Here is a 26,687-nt window from a genome sequence, read left to right on the forward strand (position 1 = left end):
CCTGGATTTCAAATTCCACTTCCCCTTCTGCATTCATGCTTTGCGCGTTCTGAGACATGTTACCTCCTACCCTTTTTCAACTAAAAAGGTTTCACCAAAAAGAAAAAATCCTGCGCAACCTGTTCCGCTAAACTAGACTAGTGATGTACAAGAAATCACTGCAGGTCAAGTGCAATCATTAGTTCAAAATCCCACCGCTGCCACCAATGTTAGAACCGGGAGTCTCTGGATGGCAAAGGTAAGTACCTTGGCCCAAGTAGGGACCCCTAGCTCCGGTCAGGGCGACGGAATAACCCTCTGAGATAACCCCTGCTCACCCTCTAGGTAGCATGGCGCGAGCAGTCTAGGCTAAACTCGGAGACAATGTGGATAACATTTGCACTTAACACAACAGCAATTCCCAATCCACCACAAACTGAGACCACACAGGTAAGTATATATAAAATATAACTTTATCTAGTTTCAGCATGTAAATGAAGCAGTTGCATGATAATCACTTCTTTAGAGCAGATAGCATTTCTAACTTAAAGGTTGCACGTTAAACACTTCATTTAGAACAAGGTTGCACTTAATTCTTAGTAGGTCTTGTAAATAGGCAGTTCTCAGCATAAAAATAAAAATAGTCTCTAGTCTCTCAAATCAGCACTTAAAAATATGGCCACTGATTTATATGCACTTCGCTCTCAAAACGAGCCAAGGACCATGCCAATGTTTTATGCTAGAAACGCTCCCAAAAATGAGCCAAGAATCATGCCAATGTTTTATAACGTAAACGGGACCCGGCCCCTAGCGTCAGGGACCCTTCGCGCTTCTAGCGCGTCTCACCGCAATGCTGTTGGGAGGGGGGATTCCCTTCCAGGCGCACCTCGCGGCGAGCGCTCACTAGCGCTCCAGCCCGGCCGGTCTCAGGACGCTCCACCGCCCGCTCTCGGTTCTCCAGGGAGCAGCGGGGAGCAGAGACGGCAGGCCGGGGGCTGGAGCACTCTTTCAGGTCCCTCGGCGAGGTCAGGTCAGTCTTCCCCGGGCCCGGCGGTGATCGCGGTGAATTCTCGGCTCCTCCAGTCGAGCGGGCCAATCCAGACGCGGCAGAACGGGCGAGCCTCCACAGCACCCGGGAGTCAGCCTATGGCAGTGCGGCTCCCGGGTCAAGCCTGCGATGACGCTCCTCGCCCTAGCCAATCACCACATGGCAACAGTGATGACGCTGCGCCGCACGGGCCAATCCCGTCGCGGCGTTTGGTGAGGGGGCCCGGCTCTCTCGTCCAATCGGAGAGCAGCGGGCTCGTTTTCGGTCGCGTTGGTACCAGCAAGGTACGGGGACCTTCGTCGGGGGTTTACTGACCCCGGGTCGCGGTGGTGAAGCTGCACACAGGTTGTTTTAGTGCGCTCTGCTCGGGGAAGGCTCACAAACCTTCAGTCTGCACATAACACGTGTCGATGAACACGGCGACCTCACAGCACGGCACAGCAGCCGGTTGGGCAGACAATGCACAGCGCAGCACCCTCCAGCCAAACAGAGGGCCGACGGTCAGGCAAACAGCAGGGCTTCACGATCTCTTCAGCCCACAGCAGCTTCAGGGGACACAGCAGGGTCTTGGCAGTCCTTGGGCAACCTTTATGTCCCTGGGTTGCAGACAGGGGGCCAGCTCTTCTCAGGCCCTTGGAGATTCAGTTGTAGACACAGCACACAGCAGAGTCTTGGCAGTTTCAAGTAGGCAGGGTCACAGCACACAGCAAAGTCCCTTTCTTCTCCTTAGCTTCCAGGTGGACAGCAGAACAAGTCAGCCCTTAGAGCACACAGCAAGGCAGTCTTCCTTCAGTTCTCTAGCTGTCCTCCTTCCAGCGAGGGTTCCTTCTTGCTTGCAGAATTTCAGAATCTAATTCTCTGCAGACAGGGGTCCTTTCCTTATACCCCCCAATGTCTTTGAAGTTCTTTGTGCATGGAGGCCCTGGGTCCAGTCTAAACCAGTTCTGGGGGTTGCGGAGCACTGAGGTGTCTCTGGCTCTCTTCTTCCTGTCAGCTTCAGGGCCAGTGGGGTCAGTTGACCACCAGGAGAGAGCTAATGTGGGGGAGGTAGGCAGGCACAGCCCAGCACTTATCTGGCATTCCTTCCTCCCTCCTCCCAAGCAGGCAGATGTGCCCTTTCATCCCCGGGATGGCTCCGACCCTCTCCTCTGGGGCTCTGCAGCCCCTTCCTGTCACATCCAGACCAGGCAGACATTCCACAAACCCAGGCACACAGAAAGGTTTAGACAAGAGAACAGCCACTTTCTAAAAGGGCTATTCTCCAACCCAGGATTTAAAAACACCCTTCACTAAAAGATGTGTCATTAAATTCTGAGTCCAGGGATATCTTTCACTTATGTCCCATCTTGTTCCTATGGGGAGATAGGCTGGTATCACATGGGCCCAGCCCCCCTCCATGTTACTCTATGGAGCAAGATAGCCTTACAGCAGTGAGCACACAAAATGGCTGTAGCCCACTACCAGAGCATAGTACCTGCACTAGCACATGCTCTACCTTATCCATACACTGCACCCTGCCCAGGGGGGTACCTTGAGCCTTCCATAGGGGTGACTGATGTGCACAGACAGGGAAGGGTTAGGCCCAGCCAGTGGGGACACTGGCCAGGCTGACATGGCAGTCACTGACTGCACACAGGCCCTGCGCTGGCAGGCCTGAGTCACCTTTTAAAAGCTACTCATGTGGGTGGCGCAATCTGCGCTGCAGGCCCACTAGTAGCATTTGTCATCACCAGCCCTGGCACACACAGTGCCCTCTACTAGGGACTTCGTGGTGATACAAATATGCCAATTAGGTATACTCAATCAATATCACAATTTACAGAAGGAGCACTTACACTCTGACACTGATCAGCAGTGGCAGAGTGTCCAAAACATCTAAATCAGCAAAAACGAAATCCAGCACAGCATCAGAACACATGAGTCAGAGGCAAAAAGATGGGGGAAGAACCACGCCAAAAGGTGTCAGGTCTAACACTCATTCACTCTGTGAGCAATAAAAATGCCTTTAAATCTTGTTATCTTGTCACATGTTTTCACAGACAGAGGACAAAAGTTAGTTTGTTTTCGGGTGAGTAGGACCTAAAAATAGCTCGAGTGGATTTTTCGAGCCCTGGTAAAGTTGCATACAGCTCACTGTTGGTATCACAATACATTAGACTTTTTATCCATGCCGCTATTGTAGGTGGGTTTTTTCTTCACGAGTGTATGTGTATCTCCCGTTTATCCTGAAGCAACGCAATGGCAACATATCGGAACAGAGATTTAGGTACTTCTTGCACATAGCCCAGCAGACCTAACAAAGGGGTGGGTTCAAGTGTAATCACAGGATCGAGCAGGGTCTATGCGAACCAGTGTTGCATGCATGACGTACGTTCTTTGCAGAAACTTAAAGTGCATAAGCTTATGGCGATGGTTAAAGGAGGCAAGGTGTGTCTGTGCACAACAGGCATAGCAAATCTGTTGTTGTTAAGGGATGTCCCAAGTTGGCCTCCCTTGTATCTCTGAGCCCGGAGACCAGAGGCGGTAGGTCAAAGCAAGTGTGATATAATTTGAAGATTAATCTATCTCCTACGCTATCAGTAATCACCAGCATCAGTGGCGTGAATTCCTCAGGGGCTAGCGGGTAAGTCTGTACCAGGGCCTTTAGCGTATTCTGGAGCCAACGGAGCACAAAGTGGTCCATATGGGTGGCTTCTTGAAATCTATCTTCTTCCAAAGAAGAGAACACGTCTGTCAGTGTCTGGTAAGAGGTTCCTAAAGGTATGTAGAGCGTGTTTTGTCAGGGTTCGTTCTACCAATTGTTCTCAGGGAATAGGACACTGTACTGATGCTTTTACAATGTGTGCCATTATCCCGCGTTTTTACTATGCAAAATCTTTTACAACGCAGGGCTTTATAACGCAATCCATTACAATGCATTCCCCATTACAACGCAATTTACTATTCTAACTCCACTGAGGTGTTACTTTGGGGAATGCGTTGTAATGGTTTGCAGTGTAAAGCCCTGTGTTGTAAAAGATTTTGCAGAGTAAAAAAGTCGGGGAAATGGCATGCGTTGTAATGTATGCATTGTTAAGGATGTTTACCATTCTCGTGTGATGGGAAGCCAGGGTTTATTCGCCAGGGGGATCGCGGGAGAGTATGGCATCCGTCAACGCAGCATCCTAGCAAGCCGTTTCGAGGCCCAGCTGGTGGTGGATAGAGTTTGTATGTCCTTCGGGTCTAATGGGAGACCCCGACTTGTTGATTCTTTATAGTATTTTTCAAGTAGTCTTCTACACAGATAACATGGTGACCATTCCAATATGGTGACTGGATAGAGACGACACGGCTCAGTGATGTAATTTCTGACTCCGGTCATATTTTGTATGTATTTGTTTGTCCCACTTTGACCATTTGAATTCTCTTTGTACGATCAGCTGTCTCTTTAGGATTTACTTGAGTACTCATCTTACTCGCCTTGACCTGATCCAAAATGGCGCCCAAAGTTTTGCTCCTTATAATCCACCGCTGCCATGCAGCACCAGCACTGGGCTTCTTGGTGTTGGGAGCATTGCTTCTACGGAAGATAACTTGTCGTTGGCAGAGATTAGTTTCTCGGGGAGCTCCCTCATTCCTCTGCTCCACTCTGAGAGCTCATGCTATTGTTTGTGAAGAATCCTGGCTTCTGGATGGATGGTTCCCTCTCCATGAAAGACCCGGACAATGCGGAGGTTGGAAGTGGTGTTGTTGCTCTGCGCCTACTTCTAGAGTATTTACCTGGATTCCCAGTCACTGGCACAAAACTATAGTTCAGGCACTCATTATTAGTCGGCTGGACTATGGCAATGCTCTATACATAGAAATTACGATTATCTTTTCAACCGTCCGAAACACGGCTGTGCGTTTGATCCGCAATCTTCCTGCTAGGTCTTCCACATCGGCCGTCTGAACTCCCTTCACTGGCTGCCAATGGGCAAGGGGCTGTTTTTAAATTGCTCTGCCGTGTGCATCGGGCAGTTTGTTCTACATGTTCGGTGAATTTGAGAAATATAATCCATATTTCAAAACTTTCAAGGACATTAAACCAGGCCATCATTTCTCAGAGGCGTATGACTAGGGTTCGTATGTGGGGAAGCTCCTTCTCTTACTTGGCGGCCACCCATTGGAATACCCTCCTGCTTAAACTGCGCCGAACCACTGATTTTGAGGCTTTCCATAAATTATTGAAAACCTGGATGTTTGTTCAATAATTGTGATTTTCTGGCGGGTTGCCAGTTCTTAATTTGAGCCGGTGGTTTCCAGTCTTCAGCACCGGCACTTAATAATCAACACTGTCGCTTGAGCCCAAATTGAAGACACATTAATTTTTGGTGAGCAGAGGCAGATTAAGTGATTTTCCCAAGAATCACAGGATGTTGAGCCGATGCCAAGACTCGAACCTGGTTCCCCAGCTCCGAAGTCGGCAGCTCTGGCCATTACGCCACATCCCCTCACCACTTTTAGGGTTTGTTGGTTTTGTGTTAGACAGCACTAACAGAAGAAATGGGCTGGTGCAAGCTGCCTCCTGACGAGAGCCCCGGCACTTCTGTTTTGTTTTCAAAATAACCACTGATCGTTGCGCCTTCTTATTGTATCAGATATTGGTCTAGTGGCGGATGCTTTTGCACTTTATAAATATCATAAATAAATGAACATTAATTCCAGGTAACTGGTCTACTGCTCTCCTATGCATATGGTTTATGATCTTGAATTAAGGCCCGGATTTACTAATTCTGTGCATTGGGTTTGCGCTACTTTTCCAACACCATCCCCGCACAAAAAGTTCAGATGAGATTTACAATGCAGTGCAAATCGTGATTTGTGTTGGATTGTGACCCAAGGTAACAAATAGTTGTCCAAAGGGCTGTCTTGTGTTACTCTGCATGAAGGGGCGTTCCCTGGTTGGTGAATGGAAATTCCCATGCAACCACCCATGGCTTTTGATGCAAATCCCTATCTGCAAATCCTGCACCACCTCAAGGTCGGTGTAACGAGGAGAAAGGTTTCCATTGCTTCTTGTTTTTTCCACTTTGCGTATGTGCTGCATTGTACAGCACACAGTACAAAGTGGATAAAGCTTTAAAGCATAGTCTTTGTACTGGAAGGGACCCCTTATGGTACAAAAACCGAGCTTCAAACAACGCAGACAATCTTGCACTATGGTGTCTGTGCTGGTGCACGGGTGTCTGTGCTGGCGCACGGGTGTCTGTGCAGGCGCACGGGTGTCTGTGCTGGGGCACAGGTGTCTGTGCTGGCGCACGGGTGTCTGTGCTGGCGCACGGGTGTCTGTGCTGCTGCACGGGTGTCTGTGCTGGTGCACGGGTGTCTGTGCTGGCGCACGGGTGTCTGTGCTGGCGCACGGGTGTCTGTGCAGGCGCACGGGTGTCTGTGCTGGTGCACGGGTGTCTATGCTGGTGTACGGGTGTCTGTGCTGGTGCACGGGTGTCTGTGCTGGTGCGCGGGTGTCTGTGCTGGCGCACGGGTGTCTGTGCTGGCGCACGGGTGTCTGTGCTGGTGCACAGGTGTCTGTGCTGGTGCACGGGTGTCTCTGCTGGTGCACGGGTGTCTGTGCTGGGTCACGGGTGTCTGTGCTGGTGCACGGGTGTCTGTGCTGGTGCACGGGTGTCTGTGCTGGTGCACGGGTGTCTGTGCTGGTGCACGGGTGTCTGCGCTGGCGCACGGGTGTCTGTGCTGGGTCACGGGTGTCTGTGCTGGTGCACGGGTGTCTGTGCTGGTGCACGGGTGTCCGTGCTGGTGCACGGGTGTCTGTGCTGGCGCACGGGTGTCTGTGCTGGCGCATGGGTGTCTGTGCTGGCGCACGGGTGTCTGTGCTGGTGCACGGGTGTCTGTGCCCCCGCACAGGGAGAAAGGGTAACAGCACCACAGCTTAGTAGGTAAAGTAGGTGCTGTTCTGCTTTCTCCCCTTCATGAGGCAGCAGTGCGGCACCTTTACCTGTGCCCTGCGTTGCGTGACTTCTGTGTATATACTTTTATTTTTGTTGTTCTGTGTATCTAGTTGACCCAGAGCCTGATTTTCAGATATTTGGATAGATTCATTTCCTGGAAAGCCACAGTGTGCACTTGACTGACGCTTCTGTGTTTCAGTTGCAGCACGTTCTGCTTCACTTGGCTAATATCGGTTCTAATTACTCACAGGTTGTTTTATTGACTGTTTCGCCTTTTCTAGTTACTGTGGCTCTGTTTAGTAACAGGATACGTGTGTCCGTGGCTTCATCCACCTGCTTTCGTGTTTTTCTTGCTTTTACGTTTATTCCACGATCTTTGCAGAGTTGTTCACTCCCCTCTTGCCATACTCAGTGAATTCTGTGGTGGATCTATTTCGTATTTAGTAAGATAAGTACAGATTCTGATATGTCTTGAATTCTTTCTTTTTTGCATGCATTTTTTTTATAATCTTAAGGATGGACTTTCCGTACTCTCTGTCCTGAAGGTGGTCGCGCAGATCGACACTTTCTGGGTCCAATACATTGACAAACCTTCCCACATCAACCTTTCAGTGTGAACAGGGGTTGCTATTCCTTTTATCGTCATTTGTGGATGATGCACCAACGTAGGCCCTGCTAAACTGATGAACGTATTAATATTAATAAATGGCTGACGTTGGTGCGTGCTGCTGTGCTGAGCCTCTGTTCTGTGTTTATTCCCCATGAAATGTTTGCTTTGGCTTCGAAAAAGCTGAGCCTTGGAAACTCATTAGACAATTATAAAGTACATTATTTTGTATTCTATGCCCCTGACACTGAATACGCCTTTATTCATGTATCTATTCATAGTAACATTGAATGTAATCAGTATTCATTCCCCACATACAAATGTATGTAGGTTGGATTTCGTTAATCAACTTATAATGGGGCATATTATCAAGGAACGGCGTTAAAATTATCGCTGGTTTATCGGCAGGAAACTGCCGTTAAAGCAGCGATAATGGGCTTGATAATACACCCTTGAGAATTCAAATAGAAGCCCATGTCCTGGTGTTAATATGCAAACATTCTCATTCTCCTTGTAGCGGGATCCGGTGATATTGACACCGCCTGCTGGCCTGAATTGGGTTCCGTGCCTAGGCGCCCGCATTGCTTGCTGTTTGTTTGGAGTTCAGGTAGGAACGGTCTCCTTGGCTCCTTGCTTGCGACTGGTCGGCTGCACTCGGTTTTCATAATCGGCAGTCTTACTGACCTTGGACTTTTAATTAATTGTGTATTTTTTCTTGTGGCCACTCCCTCAGCTACTATTACCTGCGCTGCAAAATGGGAGCGGTCCATCAACCCTGAGTGTGCACCGCGTCGCGGGCATCACGTTTTCAGTTCATCAGTGTGTAAATTACAGGTATGATGCACATTCATTAAGGCTCCACGCTTATCCATTGCTGCGCTAATTGTCCCATACCCAACGGGTTAGTGACCGTGCTGAGTGTTCTTTATATGTTTTTTCAGCTCTGAATGCTTTTTGCGACCTACTTACACTACGGCAACTTTTGTGGCCCTGTGTAGGTAATTATTTCCCTTTTCTTTGGAGCCAGAGTAGACTGTCATAGTACTATGAGATATACATTTGACACCTACTCCGTATGTTTTTACAGATCTATTGTCCCCAGTCCCTGTCCTGAAGAGAACCTACAACATCTAGGTTCGAAACGCGTCGACACTCCCACCCTGTGGTAATCTCAAAGGGTGCCGCTAGGATACAACTAATCTCAGTATTTCGGACCCTAGCAGTGTAACCCTCAAGAAATACTTGACCACAGGTTTTGGTAGACAGGCAGGCACCTATTTCCATCTCAATCCCGCCTGTCCCTTGGTTTTATTGTTCTAAGGACTGGTTCTCCTCTCTGTTTCATGCATCATTATTGCACTGTATATAACTGCAATTTAATTGAATCATTATATGCTTTATTGGTTTGGTGTGTCACTATTTGTTTCGTTTGACTCGATTGTTGTAAGTATTGTACATTTGAAAAATTTTATTTTTGTAGATACTGTGTACATGAACCCACTGTTCTGATGGTCATTTTGTTTGTGCTTGTTGTGTTGGAACTTTAAGAAACTTAGAAAAAAACGATAAAATAAATGTGTTTGGAATAATAATCCAGTGGTCACGTGGTACGTACTGACTGCGTGGCTGTAGAAATTCTTTGAGAATTCTTCCTGTCAGGCCAACTTTTTCAGGTTTTCCTGGTGTTAACATGGGCATCTATTGGAATTCTCTACGGCATACTATCAAGCCCATTATCGCTGTTTTAGCTGCAGTTTCCTGCCGCTAAAGCGGCGATAATTTTAACGCCGTTCTTTGATATTATGCCCCACTATCCTATAAGTATTTTGAGAAGTTACTTCTTCAGGAGTTCTGCTCCACTTCACGTATATTAAACCCAATCTTCAGAGAGATAACAGGGGGCTCCCACTCGTGAATCTAATGACATTACTGTAGTGGCAATAAAGTAGGCGCTGTACGTACTGCAGTGACATCGCAGTGGGAGCTGTGTCTACTGCGGTGTCGTTATTCCTGCAGTGACATTGTAGTGGGAGCTGTGTCTAGTGGGAGCTGTGGCTACAGCGGCATCGTTATTACTGCAGTGACATCGCAGTGGGAGCTGTGTCTACTGCGGTGTCGTTATTCCTGCAGTGACATCGCAGTGGGAGCTGTGTCTGGTGGGAGCTGTGGCTACTGCGGCATCGTTATTACTGCAGTGACATCGCAGTGGGAGCTGTGTCTACTGCGGTGTCGTTATTCCTGCAGTGACATCGCAGTGGGAGCTGTGTCTGGTGGGAGCTGTGTCTAATGCCGTGAAGTTATTACTGCAGTAACATCACAGCAATAGCTGTGTCTACTGCGGTGTTGTTATGGATCACTGAAATAATATCAATAACAAAAATATAGATTTACACAAATATCGAAGATAAAATATCGAATACAAAAATATAGAATTCCTATCTACAAACAGGTAAGTACAAAAATATCGAATTAAAAATATCGTTAAAAAAATATAGTTAGTCAAAATATCGAATTGTTTTAAATGTCCTAAAAATAATTTTAAATTAATGAATTATTAAAAATAATTAACTAAAATATACTTACAAATACTTAAATAACCTTACAATTATTAAATAATTAATGTAAGTTATAAAAAAATTACAATTTTATTTTTCAAAACATATATATATATATTAACTTAGTATTAATAAAAAAAGATACAATATTTTTACCGTAGGATAGCGGGAGGGTACAAATTACTATTCCCACTCCAGTGAGTGCAACAGTACGGAAAGCGTTGGATAGTGTAGAGGTAAAAATTACTATTCCCACTCCAGTGAGTGCAACAGTAGGGAAAACGTTGGATAGCGTAGGGGTAAAAATTACTATTCCCACTCCAGTGAGTGCAACAGTAGGGAAAGCGTTGGATAGCGTAGGGGTAAAAATTACTATTCCCACTCCAGGGAGTGCAACAGTAGGGAAAAAGTTGGATAGCGTAGGGGTAAAAATTAATACTCCCACTCCAGTGAGTGCAAGAGTAGGGAAAGCGTTGGATAGTGTAGGGGTAAAAATTACTATTCCCACTCCAGAGAGTGCAACAGTAGGGAAAGCGTTGGATAGCGTAGGGGTAAAAATTACTATTCCCACTCCAGGGAGTGCAAAAGTAGGGAAAAAGTTGGATAGCGTAGGGGTAAAAATTAATACTCCCACTCCAGTGAGTGCAACAGTAGGGAAAGCATTGGATAGCGTAGGGGTAAAAATTACTATTCCCACTCCAGTGAGTGCAACAGTAGGGAAAGTAAATACTTCATATATTAATAGAAATAAATTAAATATAAATACCAATAAAAAATGTATTAAAAGTAATTAGCAATTTAATATAATATAATAATCAATCAATTAAAAATACAAATAAAAATGTATTATTAAAATTCATTACCTATTAATACAAATTAATTACCAATTACAAATGAATTATTTAGCAATTAAAAATTAATTAACAATTAATTCAAAATAAATACCAATAAATAAATTAAAATATTTAATTAATTACAGTTAAATGACTTCCCACCCTATTTCCCTATCAACCCACTCCCCGCCCCGGGAAATAATTTTATAAAATTAACATAATTATCAATTAATCAATTAATAAAAAGTAATTACCAATTTAAATGTATTTAATTACCAATAAAAAATTAACAATTAATTCAAAATAAATACCAATAAATAAATAAAAATATTTAATTAATTATAATTAAATTACTCCCACCCTATTCCCCTATAAACCCACAACCCGCTACAGAATTAAATTACGCAAAAATTAAATAACATAAAATTCATTACTTAAAATAAATTATAAAATGAATATACAATTTTCACACATATACTTAACATACAAAACACTTTAAAAAATTTGATATTATTAAAATATCGATATGTTTAATACCTATATTATGTACTTCGATATTTTGACTTTCTATATTTATGAAAATCGATATTAAATTACTTACCTTAAATTCGATATTTTTGTTGACTATATTCTGTCCATTTGATATTCTGTCCATTCTATATTTTCACTTCGATATTAGTGCAATTCGATATTTTTGACTCGATATTTTGTCTATATACCGTTATTACTGCAGTGACATCGCAGTGGGAGCTGTGTCTGGTGGGAGCTGTGTCTACTGCGGTGAAGTTATTTCTGCAGTAACATCACAGCAATAGCTGTGTCTACTACGGTGTCGTTATTACTGCACTGCCATCGCAGTGGGAGCCGTGTATACTGCGGTGTCTTTTTTACTGCAGTGACATTGCAGTGGGAGCTGTGTCTAGTGGGAGCTGTGTCTATTGCGGTGAAGTTATTACTGCAGTAACATCACAGCAATAACTGTGTCTACAGCGGTGAAGTTATTACTGCAGTGACATTGCAGTGGGAGCTGTGTCTAGTGGGAACTGTGTCTACTGCGGTGAAGTTATTACTGCAGTGACATTGCAGTGGGAGCTGTGTCTAGTGGGAGCTGTGTCTACTGCGGTGTCATTATTACTGTAGTGACATCGTAGTGGGAGCTGTGTCTAATCGGAGTTGTGTCTACTATGGTGTTGTTATTACTGCAGTGACATCACAGTGGGAGCCGCGTATACTGCGGTGTCGTTATTACTTCAGTGACATTGCAGTGGGAGCTGTGTCTACTGCAGTGAAGTTATTACTGCAGTAACTTCGCAGCAATAGCTGTGTCTACTGTGGTGAAGTTATGACTACAGTGCCATCGCAGTGAGAGCTGCATCTACTGCAGTGAAGTTATTACTGCAGTGACATTGCAGTGAGAGATGTGTATAGTGGGACCTGTTTCTACTACGGTGATGTTATTACTGCAGTAACATCGCAGCAATAGCTGTGTCTACTGCGGTGAAGTTATTACTGCAGTAAAATCACAGCGGTAGCTGTGTCTACTGCGGTGAAGTTATGACTACAGTGCCATCGCAGTGGGAGCTATTTCTATTGCGGTGAAGTTATAACTGCTGTGACATTGCAGTAGGAGTTCACTTATTGAAATTACATGGCAGTGGTAGTAATTATCATTGCAGTGATTTTACAATGGGAGCTGTGTCTACTGCGGTGAAGTTATTACTGCAGTGACATCGCAGTGGGAACTGTGTCTACTGCAGTGTCGTTATTACTGCCGTGACATCCCAGTGGGAGCTATGTCTACCGGGGTGAAGCTATTACTGCAGTGACATCACAGTGGGAGCTGTGCCTACTGCTGTGAAGTTATTGCTGCAGTGACATTGCAGTGGGAGCTATGTCTACTGTGGTGGAGCTATTACTACAGTGACATCACAGTGGGAGCTGTGCCTACTGCGGTGAAGTTATTGCTGCAGTGACATCGCAGTGGGAGTTAACTTATTGAAAGGACATGGTGTGGGAGCAGTGATCATTGCAGTGACACAACAGTGGGAACTGTGTCTACTGCGGTGAAGCTATTACTGCAGTGACATCGCAGTGGGAGCTGTATCGATTGCAATGTAGTTCTTACTGCAGTGACATGGCAGTGAGAGCAGTTATCATTGCAGTGACATCACAGTGAGTATGCACTTTCTTCAGTGACATCATACTGAGAACTATTGCAGTGATATCACAGTGTCACTGCTAGCTACCTTTATTTACTGCTGACACAACCTAGACAACTTCAGCGATCCGAACACCACCGCCCTCCTGGAGAACCTCACCAACATAGGACTGAAGCAACTTGTCTCCACCCACACATACACAGCAGGACACACACTCGACCCCTTCTTTGCCAGATGAAACAACATTTTCTTCAGCCACACCAAGGAACCGCTCTGGACAGACCAACACTGCATTCATTTCTCCTTCTCGAAACCCACTGCGCACAAGCGCATGCCCGCCTCCCACGCAGAAACTTGAACAAAGTCTCCAAAGTACACCTCACCTCTGCCTTCAGCTGCACTCCTCCCCCTACTACGACAGACGCCAACACAGCAGTCAGTAACCTTCACCATTGGATTGCCAATTGCGCCAACCCTCTCGCCCCCCTCCAGAACACCACCAGATGACACAACGTGAAAGCCACCTGGTTCAACACGGACCTCCAAGAATCCAATCGCTCTTGCCGATGACTGGAGAAAATTTGGAGAAACAGCAAAACCCTGGAAGCACGCTCTGCCTTCAAGGCCGCCACCACGGCACACCACCAACTCATCAAATCAAAAAAGAGAAACTTCATAGAGGACAGAATCCTCTCCAACTCCCACAACTCCAAGGAAATCTTCGCCATCATACAAGAATTAACCAGACCCAACAGCGAAACAACCGACGTCCCTCCCTCCCACGACCTCTGCAACAAACTCAGCTCCTTCTTCCACCTCAAGATCAAGACGCTCTACGACAATTTTGACGACCAAGACCATGGCACCACCCCAACCCCCCCCCCCACTAACAGACCCTCCTCACCTGGACCCCTCTCAACACAGAAGACACCTCAAAGACAATAAAAAGCATCCACTCTGGAGCACCTACTGACCCCTGCCTGCCGCACATCTTCCACACCACACCACCATCGCACCTGAACTACGCCGAACTATCAACTGTTCCCTCGAGACCGCCACATTCCCCAACGACTAGAAATGCGCCGATGTCAAACCCCTCATCAAGAAGCCCTCCACATACTTGATGGATCTCAAGAACATCAGGCCCATCTCATTACTCCCTTTGGCCGCCAAAGTCAGCGAGCAAGTCGTCAACACCCAGCTAACACACTTTATAGAAACCAAAAACATCCTAGACACCTCTCAATCCAGATTCTGCAGCAACCACAGGATGAAACCGCACTCATAGACGCCAAAGACGACATCCGTGCCCTCCTCGACCAAGGCCACTGTAGCGATTTCGTGGTCACGAAAGCAGAAACTGACCTATCCCTATAAACTCCGCTGTTTGCCGTACCATCATGGTACGATGGAGAACAACAGAAAGACTACAGCTACCAGCATGCCAAGGGGCAGGAAGTGTGGAGACCTTGGGCGGATCTTACTAAAGCACCTCCTTTCCACTGGACAGGTGCTTGTCAATCAACCTGTTACTCTAGGAATGGCGGATGGTGTTTCCCGCCGGATTTCAGCTTGAAGAATTGGAGCTGCTGCCTGATTATATTTTTGACATTTTTGAGCCTTTGGGAAACCGTTTTGGATTAAACTCACAGGTAGTTTTGGCGGAGAGAGCGCGGGCTCGCCTCCTCCGCTTGTCACGAAAAAACTTGTGTAAAGAAAAGCCGCGGTGCTTTAAACGCGCTGAAGTGCGTTTGAGTTGCATTGCGAGCGAGTGAAAGAATTGACAGAGAGACGCGTTCTTTACAATTCCTTTCAGGGGTTTTTGTGACCGGTTGTTTGGAGATTACCGATTCTACCCCTTCACTTCTGTTGCTACGTTTTGAATTGAAAAGCATCACTGCTCATGAAGTACTGGTTGGGCAATTTTTGAACCTGTGTTGTTACCCTTAACAACACTCGCATTTCTACGGAGGGAAGTCCTCCCGGTTGTTGTGGTTTTTGTGACTGTGAAGAGACACGTGGTTCTTGCTGCCAATTAAGACTACGTATTTTGACCTCAAAAGGAACTTAGGAGGGGTGCTACACAGTATTTATTATTTTTGTTCCTGTTTTGCTTTGAATCTACTTGTGCACAATTACCTGTTTTAGCTGAGGGAATTCTGGTGAGTAGGGAGAATGAACATTGATAAATTGTGTTGGAAATAAGAGGATAGATTTTATATCTTCTGCTTTGTCATTCCTTACTACAGTGTTGACATCTATCCTGGTATTGAGCAGTTCCTTTGACCAGACCTTGAGGGAAACACAGACCCTACAGCGAGTTTATTATTTTATCCACTTTCCTTTTCCCCTGGGTACACATCCACACAGGAGGATTGCCTTCTTCTGTTGGGGGTTGTGCTAGGAGGAATTGGGGGGCATTTCTTCCGTCATCGTCTCTGCTATTCACAAGAATAAGGTTAGTGGCGTTTTATCTATTCTTGCGCAATCTCGACAGCCACACAGCAACCCTCCTCCTCCTGGACCTTCCAGCAGCCTTTGACATCGTCTACCACCACACTCTAGCCGCCAGACTCCACAACGCCGGCATCCAGGGAACAGCCTCAGACTAGATTTGATCTTTCCTCTCCGGCAGAACACAAGGAATAAGACTCCTGCCCTTTCTCTCTGAACCAACAGAGATCAGGTATGGAGTATCCCAAGGATCCTCCCTCTGCCCCATGCTCTTCAATATCTACATGGTGCCCCTTGCAACCATCATCAGAAAACACTGACTCAGCATAGTATCCTACACCGATGACACCCAGCTCAGCCTCTCCCTCACCAAGGAACCCAACATCACCAGGCGCAGGTCCCAAGAAGGAATGAAGGACGTCGCAACCTGGAGGAACAACAGCTGCCTGAAGCTCAACTCAGAGAAAACAGAAGTCCTCATCCTTGGCTCACCCACCTCGACATGGGACAACACCTGGTGGCTCCCCGCCCTCAGAAACCCACCCACCCCAACGGACCACGCTTGCAACCTTGGCATCATACTCAACTCTTCACTCTCCATGAACTGCCAGATCAATGCGGTGTCCTCCACTTGCTTCAACACCCTCTGCTTACTTCGCATGGATCCCCCCAACACCAGGAAGACCATCACCCACACACTCAACACTTTCTGACTGGACTATGGAAACGCCCTCTACGCCGTAATCAACTAAAAACTCCTCCTCAAACTCCAAACCGTCCAGAACGCTGCAGCCAGACATCCTCGACATCCCACAACATGACCACATCACCCAGCACCTCTGCGACCTCTACTGGCTCCCCGTTGAATGAAGAAAAACCTTCAAGCTGCTCACACACACCTACAAAGCCCTCCACAACACTTGACCTCAATACCTCAACAAACTAATCTCCTTCCATGCCCCCAAGAGAAACCTACGCTCTGCCAACCTCATCCTAGCCACTGTCCCTCATTTCTACAGGACCAGAGCAGGTGGAAGATCCTACTCCTACCTCGTATCCATGACCTGGAACAAACTCCACCAGCGCATCCGACTAAACCCGACAATGCACCAATTCAGTAAGGACCCAAGATCTGGCTCTTCAAAGAACTACGGAGCTGCTTGTGCCCCACCCCTGCCCTCCTTCCCCCCAGTGCCTTGAGACCCTCACTGGTGAGTAGCGCGTTTTAAAACCCCTGATTGATTGTTTGATTGAGACATCACAGTGTCAGCAGAGCTTATTGTAGTGACATTAAGGAGGGCTGCACTTACTGCCCTGACATCACAGTCCGGGATACACATATAGGAGTGATAGTGCACCTGGGAGCTGTAGTTTCCACAGGGGTTGGTTTTTGAAGTGGATCCGGCATTTACTATGCACCACAACTATGCTTATCTCCTTCCTCCAAGTGTACACAGTTCACAGCAGGACTGCAGTCCTACTGACAACCACCAGAGGGCAGCAAGCGTCCGAAGCGAACCTGCAAAGTGAGTCCAACACCAAAGCAATCATTTTTCCCTCCAGACCTTTCAACTGGTGGAGAGCGCCCCCTGCGGGCATTGGAGTGTGAACCCCGACGAGCGGGGCGCCCCGACCCCTTCCTCGCTCTTGACCTTTGCAGTGCTGCCTTGTCTACTAGTGTTAATGTGGTAGGGTGACCAGGCGTCCCCGATTTGCCAGAACAGTCCCCGTTTTTCACCAGCTGTCCGGGCAGATTTCGAGAAATTTAGCTCATGTCCCCGTTTTTGGAGAGGGTCGACTGAAAACGGGGGGTGGGTTTAGGTTTTACAAAGCGGGGATAGTTAGCAGTTGTTCCAATAAATCAATTTAATTCACAGACAAGCTACTGGGTTTGAAAATTGCATCTTATGTATGTTCTTACTGCCTGTTTTGTAATTCTCTGCTGAAGAGGGCTGTCATTCTGTGCACTCCCTTGACGTACAATTATAGTCCTTCTATTTTTATTAAATGTCCCGGTTTTTTGCTTTAAAATTCTGGTCACCCTATAATGTGTTATATTCCTGCCTGTTTGATTTATTTCTGCAGTTTTATGCATCGACAACGGGACTACAGCGCTTTACAACGAAGAGGGTAACATTGTAGGAATGCAGCGCTAGGACAATGAACACACGAATGACGCTCAACAGCATGGAGAGTACAACGTGCAGAAAGGCGGACACGCAATTATGAACATCATCAGCACAACAAACTGCTATTAATTGAAGGGGAGATGCCAATGACAGGGGAGTTCCAAATAACTGAGCGTCCTTGTGCGGCAGGAGATTCATAGAGGCTAGGGGTGGGGTCCAGGGGCCTCATTTATGAGCCCTTGCGTCACTTTTAAGCCGCTGGTGCTTCACTTTTTGTGACGCACCAGCAGCATAAATAATATGCCTTGTTGCACCATATTTACAAAGTGACGCATCTAGGTAGATGCGTCACTTTGTAAACCGCTGCGCCACAATATACCTGCGCCAGGTATAATGTATGCAGGGGGGGCGTTCTGACGCAAGAAAGGGTCATAGAAGTGACGCAGTGAAATCTATAAGATTTCATTGCGCCACTTCTAGGACACAAATGCGTCAATTTCTTACGCCTGCCTCACAGCAGGCGTAAGACTGACGCAGGCCCTCTCACATGGGGCTTGCCCCATGTGAAAGGACACATTGCTGGAGTTGCGTCACTTTTGTGACACACTCCAGCAATGCGTCACTTTTGCGCCATACAGATACGTCAGAAATACTGACGTATCTGTAACTCTTTGCGCCATGATGCGTCATACTGTAAATATGACGCATCATTGGTGTCGCAAGCAGTGCGCAGTGAAAAGTGACGCATCGCTGTTTTCATGAAGCATTGCGTCACTTTTCATAAATGCGGCCCCAGGAGAGCTGGTGAACAGAGGAGGGGTCAGGATAATGGTACCCTAGACAGGAACAGCTCCAAGAGGCAGCTGAGGCACTATAGAACAGGTGGAGGGCAGAACCTGATAAATAGGTTTATTGAAAACCTGTTGGGAGGTGTCCTTGAAAGAGAAGGAATTTAGGGGCTGATTTATAATTTGGCACATGGATTGTACTCTGTCAGGGCGGCGGAGTAAGTTACTCCATCGCCCTGATGGAGTGCCTTGCTCACACTCTATCTTTTTAAGACAATCCCTTCCATGTTGTGTACTTCGAAATAATTAAAGCAAAACGAATTTCGTTCAGTACACGCAGGTCTCCATGAACGAAATCACCCCCCAGCTCAGCAGCAAGCATTCCAAAACGCCTGGTAGCCAGTCCGGCCCTGCATGTGTCAGATAACTACCAATCCTAACTCACTTCAGTTCACTGTGAAATAGTTCTTTCTTTTCACCTTTATACTGGTGCAGGGGACAGGTCTCCGTGTCTTTAATAAAGTCTTGATTCTTGTGTCATGCTTAAGAGAATCGTAATTTTATTGCAAGATCAGAGGCTTTCATTATGCATGTTTAAACCCCCTCAAGGCCATGTTAGCCTCATGCCCCACCCTCCTCAAATACAAACTTTAATAATCCCACTTGCATTTGACCTCAGCCTTCACTTTTGTTCAAGTTTCCCCCTGCCAGAAAAACCGTACTCACCGTAAGTCCCCTGGAAGGCGTGCCCCAAACCTTGCCGTATCTACTCCATCACCTTCTTCATCCACCAGCAATGGTTGATGTAGAAACTGATTTGAAAGACTTCACATATCACTTGCTGGTCTGAAATCACCCATAGACTCCGTCTACACCCGCGGGCACCTCACCACATGCTGTTTCCGGTGATCACTCAAATGTGTATAAAATGTTGACGCACTCATAGTCTTCGTTCTTCTGGTCACCAGAAAAAAAATTCACAACCGGGTTACAAAATACAGTACGCACCTGACTTAAATCAAACATGTAAGTGTTGCCAATTTCCCAGTCAACTGTTTCAAACTAAAATTCCTATTAGACGTTCTAGCTGCTATTGATGGAAGCAAGATCACGGATGATAGATCTTTCTGTCAATAATGTCCTGCCCGTCCACCACATTGTGAGTTATACCCTATACAGGCAATGTAGGCTTATGGTGGGGAAACAAACACCCTGGATGTCGGACATATCTGTCATGGACAAGGGCAGGGTTGGCTCTTCCGTTTGAGCGGAGGAGTGACGGCCCACTAAGAAAAGCCCCTGACCAGAGCTGAAAAATAAAATGGTAACAAAGTTTATTTATTTCCATTTTATTTCCAGCAACCATTCATCCCGAGCTGAGTGTCAGGACGGGGCGGGCCAGTGCTTCCGAGTGGCAACAGGGAGCTATTTGGTTAAGTTTAAAATGCGCATGTCTCTTTGGCCAGCCGTCTTGCGATGGCCGGCCAGATATGTGCATTTTAAACATCTCTAACCTAGCTGTTAAAGACAGCTGTGTTAGAGAAAGTGGAGGCCTCCAATGCTCTTCAGAACGCTGGGTGAGGCCGCTCCCCCCAATCCCGGCGCAGCTCTCATGCTGGTGAAAGCAGCGCCAGGGTTTGGTAGGGGAGTTGACTTGGTCCCACGTTGAAGCCTGCCATCAAAGGCCAAAGGAGGAGGATGTCACGTTGAGTCGCGGAGGAAGGTAAGTCTATTTTATTTGTATTTGTTTTGTCACCCACTCACCACCCTTGGTACATACCAGCCACCACTAAACAAGGTCTCCTAAGTGGAGTCTGTACATACCTTTTCCATTGTCTGCAGTTCTGCTTTGGATAGAATGGTCTGTGTTGGATGGAATCTGTCATCTGACGCGTACATGCATTTGACATAATATTCCAGCACAATGGCATACACGGTTTTAGGGCCATCTAGGGCTAGATGTAGGTAATCACAAATTACCGATTCTTAAATACCGAATTTTACCGATTCGGTATTTAAGAATCGGTAATTGTGATGTAGGAAATAATTCGGTAAATTTTACCGATTCGGTAAGATTCCTTATTACCGAATCGGTAATACCGATTCGGTAATAAAGAATCACCTTCCCATTCAATCCTATGGGCCTGGAGGCCCATAGGAATGAATGGGAAGCCATTCACTATTACTGATTCGGTAAATACCGAATCGGTAATAGGGGGATCATATTCAAGGGTGGCAGGGTGTCACATTGACACCCTGTTGCACCCCTGAATGGTGCATGTGTGCACATGTGGGGCACATACATGCCCTAAGGGCATGTATGTCTGCCACATGGCACTTTTAGAAAAGCACAAAATTGATTTTTAAAAGGTATTCGGTATTTACCACCAACTTGTAGTTGGTGGTAAATAACGAATCCTTAAACCAAACATGCACTCACTTGAGTGCTCCCTACATAGGATTTAAGGATTCGGTAATTCACTGATTCCTTAAATTAAGGAATCAGTATTTTACAGATTCCTTAATTTAAGGAATAGGTAAATTACCGAATCCTTAAATCCAGCCTCCTACATCGCAAAGGACTAAATACCGGTTGGTAACGGCAAATTTACCAATTTTCGGCCGTTACCGACCGGTATTAGCCCACCTACATGTAGCCCCTTGTCACTTGCCTCACTTGCAGACCTCCTCAGCCGTTGAAGCTCATTTTCTGCTACTGGAGCCCACCACGGCTGAAGGATCAGGTGACAGGGCTCCCAACTTCACTCCAGAGGAACTGTAAAGACTTGTGGAGGGGGCCCCGACCAACTACAGCCAGCTGTATGGTCCCGAAAACAGTCATGTATCACCATATATACTAAGCAATTACATAAATATGTTGACTTCACAAACTAGTAACCACTGTAAAAGTACTACCATCCACACCAATTAATGATTATCAAAAACAATTTTGGATTTAATGTACATTGTAATCCGAGGTAATAGTAAAATCACATGCAGTGTTGACCTTGTGTGTCTTTAATATAATATTTCTGTCTTACTGGAACTCAAATTACACTTAAAAATATTAAGAACCATATCACCCAGGGCAAACGCAAAGCTTTTCTTTGTAAAATCTAATGCATGAATTAAAAAGACTGTAAAAAAGCAAAAACAGAAAAAAAGATCTATGTGTATGACATTATTTAGTTTAGGGATCAATCATTTTTAAATGAAGAACATTATTAAGGTGACATTATTGTTCTCCATTATCACTGTATTAAAGAAAGTCTTACATTTAAAAATATAAAAAATTACGCTTTTCCATCAAGATTTCATATATTAGCAAATCCAAACATTTTGCATTTTTATGACATGCAGGCACACCTTTTGGCATGGGGAAGTCATGTGATATACCATGCTAACTAATATTCCAGTGAACTAAATAATAGCATACTTGATGTCACTAAGCATTTCATGTTTATGGGGTAATGGTTTTACCATGTCTTATACCTTTTAGGATATGGCAGTATGAGAGGCAAAGAAGGCCTTGTTTATTGTTCTTAATTTAAAACAAAATATTGAAAATGTACAGTCAAGTTTACTTTCACAAGGGCCTCAAATGTTTTAATTTGTTGACTGTGTGCTTCATGAGTTTTTGCAAATAGACTTTTGTAAATAGAAGACAGTTCTCTAGAGGAATTTTTAGGCAACTTCATCACAATGTGGCTTTAAGCCCACAATTCTTAAAATAATTTCAACTACTGAACAATACTTTATTGGTATGGTGTTGTACCCAAGCATTGCATTCTCATGGAGTAACATTGATTAAAAAAATAAGTGAGAATATATTAAAAAATAACTTCAGACCGCATTGATACATTGGCCAATATGAATCCTGGTTTAGAGTTTGGGGGACAGGACTCTACCACAAATGGTGCGCTCATCAAATCTGCTTTATTACAAGTCCCATAGGATATAAGGTACTTAAAATAAAGTCGACAATATATCTGTCAGGTCCATGATGGACTACCCATCCAACAAACCCTAAATCAGGCCCATACATTTCTTTTTAAATAACACAATATGGTAGTCATTATTTAAAACTATTCCACATTTGTTGAACTAAACAGGTAACAGGTAATCCAGGCAACATTTAAAATACAACATTGTGTATGATCTGCTTAGAATAATGTGTACGGTATTTCTGTTACTGTAGTGAGTCGTTAACACCACAGAAGGAAGAGAGAAATAATTGAACATATAGAGACGTACATTTATTTCTTGTGTGGTTTCAATCATATATGTTAATTTGTTTTTTTTTTTTTTTTTTTTTCTTTCTACTGTTACTCTGTGTAGGTCAGCCCCCATCCAATGACAAAAAATCTAACAGCCCTACTTGCCTCTCTGGCTTCCGCCCCTCTATGGGGCAGTTTGGGCCCCGTTAGGCCTTTTGAAAATGTGACATCACTGCTCTCCCTTCTATACGCGCCTCCCCCGCACAACGATGCATCGCCAGCGTATGGCCGCCTCTTGCCATCATTGCCCCTAAGCCATGCAGCCGGCCCCCTCTAGGGGTTGTAGGCAGGGCGCTGTGTTAATGCTTCATCCTCCCCTGGCTACATGAGTCTACACACTCTTTTTTGCGCGGCCGGCCCCGACATGGGGTTGTAGGCTTATCGCTGTGTTCACAATAAAACAGTTTTGAACAAAAAAATCTAACAGCCCATTTCCATGCGCCACTGCAAGACCTGTAAGAAAAGATGGGTGGACCTTTGGCGGTGGACACGCCTTATCACCCTAAATAAACGTGGATGTCCTCCTCACAAACAACTGTGTGTGGCGCTCTCTGACCCCTATGACTGGCCATTGTGGCCTACCCTGACCTGGATGGGGAAACGAAGGTCATGGATCAGCAACAAGAGAGTAACTGCATTACAATGTTACAATACACATGTTATTTCATATTCATTTTTTAAACAATTCAGGTTTTAGTTTAACAAATAAAATACCAGTAAATCATTTGAGCCAGGATGTGGAGGTTTGCAGAAGGTTAACTCATTCACAAGCGTAAGGAATATCCCAACACCCTATTCGAAGTGCCACAGCATATAATACAGATGCAGAAAGACTGAAGGCACGTGCAACACATTTGTGAAGTAGTTACCCACCAGCAATTCTTTTTTTAGGAAATTCAAGTTTATGCAAATTGCTTTATTTGCAAACAACTAGAATTAGAATATTTTCTTCTACCGATTATTTATTTAAAGAAAAGCTATTGCAATTCAAATGTTACAAATATTCCTTTAACCATAAAATGTCAAAAGAAACATTTGACAATAAAATGCAATAAGGTATACAGGATACCTGTCACCGTTGTTAAAAAAACACCTACACTTCAAAGTTAAACATCATCGCTGTCAGAATCCTATAATTGTAAGTTTACAAAAATCAGTTCTGTTACAGATGTCTAATGACAGTGTACGCACACATAAGCAGCTTTTTCAGCAAATGGTTGATGGGCCTCAAACTCCTTTGTTACACGTAAAAAGTGTTGCCGCTGCACTTATATATATTAGACATGATGACTTCTCATAAAGGTACTTGAGTGTAACAGGGTTAAGATTCCTTGGCCATAGGTTGAACCTGAAAATTTTATAAGCCTTGTCAGTCCAGGGCATGTGTATGAACACACCGTTTTAAAAAGAATGCCCAAGCCCTTTATAAAAACATTTTTTTACAAAAAGGATTTATCCACGTAGTTGTAGAAATGTAAGATCCAATGTGCGTAAAGGTCAATGTTGGTCATGGCGTAACAGCATTCACCACTTGAAGGACTCTTTTCTCAATATCATTTGTATTACATATTGATAAATAATGCATGTTTTCCATTTTGACATACAGGAAAGTTGTTCATAAAATCATAAAAATACCTAAATTTTTTATATAAGAAAATTAATAATTTTTCAATGTTTTTTATAACTTTTAAAAATGGTATGGCCAAGATTCCTAAATTGTTTAACTGGTTAATCCATTACAATTGTGAAGTAAATGACAGCACTCTTATTGCAAGTGTTGCATAATTTCTATTGTATCAAGGCAGACAGAATATCACTCACATTTCATAAGTTGCAGTGGGTATAAAACCATACTAATATGACCCTTGATGATGTATCTTTGTGTGGGGGTGCAAGAAAGTGAATTCATTTTTGGGGTGGATGATCTCCAATCTTAACAGCTTCGGTGCTCATGACGAGCTCAGCTCATCATGAGGCACAGTGGCGCTGTGCTCATGACGAGCTGAGCTCTTCATGACCGCCGCGGTGCTCCCATGCAGGGATAACTCCCCTGCTGTGCTGAGCGTTCTGAAGCTCGTCATGAACACAGCGCCACCGTGCAGCGTGATGAGCCGAGCTCGTTACAAGCACTGTGGCACCGCGTGCGGCCCCTCTCCCCCGCACCGCGTTGGAATTAGCCCCGCAGTGAAGGGGTTAAGGAATATTAATATTATTCTGGCAGGATGAACCACAAATATCAAAATTATAAATAAACCAGAGCTCAACCCCCTGGTAGCTCTGGCACACAGCAGAAAAACTAAGCCAAGGGCAATCTGTTAAGTATTTATGCAGTACCAAAACAGAAATAAAGTTAAAACACCAATCAATAAAAATCCCAAACAGAATTAGAAAAATTGAATAAATTCTTATAAACAAAATGCCACCAAATATAGAAACATCGAATAAGGGAAACCTGCGAATTTAGTTTTTAAAGTATGTTTAGGCTATCCTGTTTCAGATTTAAATCTATAATAACTGATAAACCCCACCAAAAGGGTAATCGCCCTCACCAGTGTAAACCTATAAACACTGATAAACACTTGCACAACCACAAACTAAATGCCATTCAGAGAAAGGAAAAGCAGAATGAAAGATTGCTTTTTATTTCTTCCTGAAGCCAATACAATGTAACTTTGTTATAAAAGGTAGCAGCAGAAAAGACTGGGCTAACATTATTCTGCTTGAGTTTTGTTGCTTAGGGATGTAATTAAAATATTGCTTCATCTTCCTTTTGCTTTTTTCAGTTTTGTGGTACTTGATCTAAAGAAGCATGGGTTAGAAGCATGTTTTAGGTCTTATTTAATTATTTTATAAACTGTAGAGAATCAGGATACATCAAAATCATATTTGATATTTTGGCTATGTTTGATTCTTTCACTGATAGGTAAAATGTCTGGCTTCATAAAACGTTTCCCAATATGTACCATTACATTTACCCCCAGACAGAGAATGGGTGACACCCTTTGATACATCAGCCCTCTTTTCTAGAGAGTCAGTATTGATAGTAGGTGAATTGCCAAACACCCATGCAAGGTGTAGTGGCAGGTATATCTGAAGAGAGTGCTGTCACCAAGCATCTGGGATAGTGGTGGAAAACATGGACGCAGTGTCAGTTGGAATGCTGCTGCAAAAAGTTCTTACCAAGTTCAACACAGATTGGAGTTATATTGTTTGTATTTGCAGTGATTCAACGACGTATATCAAAATGTTTTGTGATGACCTGTCAACATTGATACCTGAGCTGAAGTGCTTCCCTGTTACAATCTTCAGAGTTCATGAAGAATGCTATTGACTTTGTAGTCCATTCTGATGCACTGCTTCATTATGCGCGGGAACTAAAATGCAAATAATTCTCATTTTGTGCTTTGTGTGGCATCGAAGAGTCATACCAACTGTGCCATTTAGCTGGTGATTCTCAGCCCTAGAGACCCTGAGTGCTATATTATCCATATGGTGACTGTTTACAGAACTTTTGCTTCATGATGATGCCAAAGGCAAGCACTGTGAGGATCTTTGACCGCATATTAATAGCGATGTGAAAAAAAGTACACTCTACTGCATTCATAGATTTTTATATGCAAACATGGCTGCTGAAGTGGAAAATAAACTATAGTCTGAAACCACCCTTGTCTACCAAGTGTTCAGCGTAATTGGTGGAGATGTGAATCATCTCTTTGAGAGTAGGCTGTGCGACACTTTTAATGACTTTGACATTGTAACATGTTCCATGTTGGAACCCTTGCCATATGGTAAGCGAAGAAGTGTTGAGGAGCAATACAGGAAATTTTAATTTACAGTGCTTGAGAAATGGCTTACAATGATGCATAGAAATGTTCCTTCGCCAACCATGGCATTTGAAGTCAATGAAGCTTCACTGTGGTACTCTGCACAA

At 44.6% G+C, this 26,687-nt stretch overlaps 1 long non-coding RNA gene across 2 annotated transcripts in view; it reads left to right on the forward strand.

Moving 5' to 3' along the window:
- LOC144798727 (uncharacterized) overlaps positions 1–23,273 on the forward strand; it is a 381,952-nt gene extending 358,679 nt beyond the window's left edge. The window contains exon 3 of one of the 2 annotated variants that reach the window (XR_013603628.1): positions 22,818–23,273. This is a non-coding gene — a long non-coding RNA (uncharacterized LOC144798727). Of the gene's footprint in view, positions 1–17,647; positions 19,015–22,817 lie in introns of those variants that run through there. The other variant, XR_013603627.1, reaches the window with a different exon arrangement.
- Positions 23,274–26,687: the final 3,414 nt, after the last annotated feature.

The sequence above is a fragment of the Lissotriton helveticus genome, chromosome 12, assembly GCF_964261635.1.
Source record: "Lissotriton helveticus chromosome 12, aLisHel1.1, whole genome shotgun sequence".
Taxonomy (NCBI): Eukaryota; Metazoa; Chordata; class Amphibia; order Caudata; family Salamandridae; genus Lissotriton; species Lissotriton helveticus.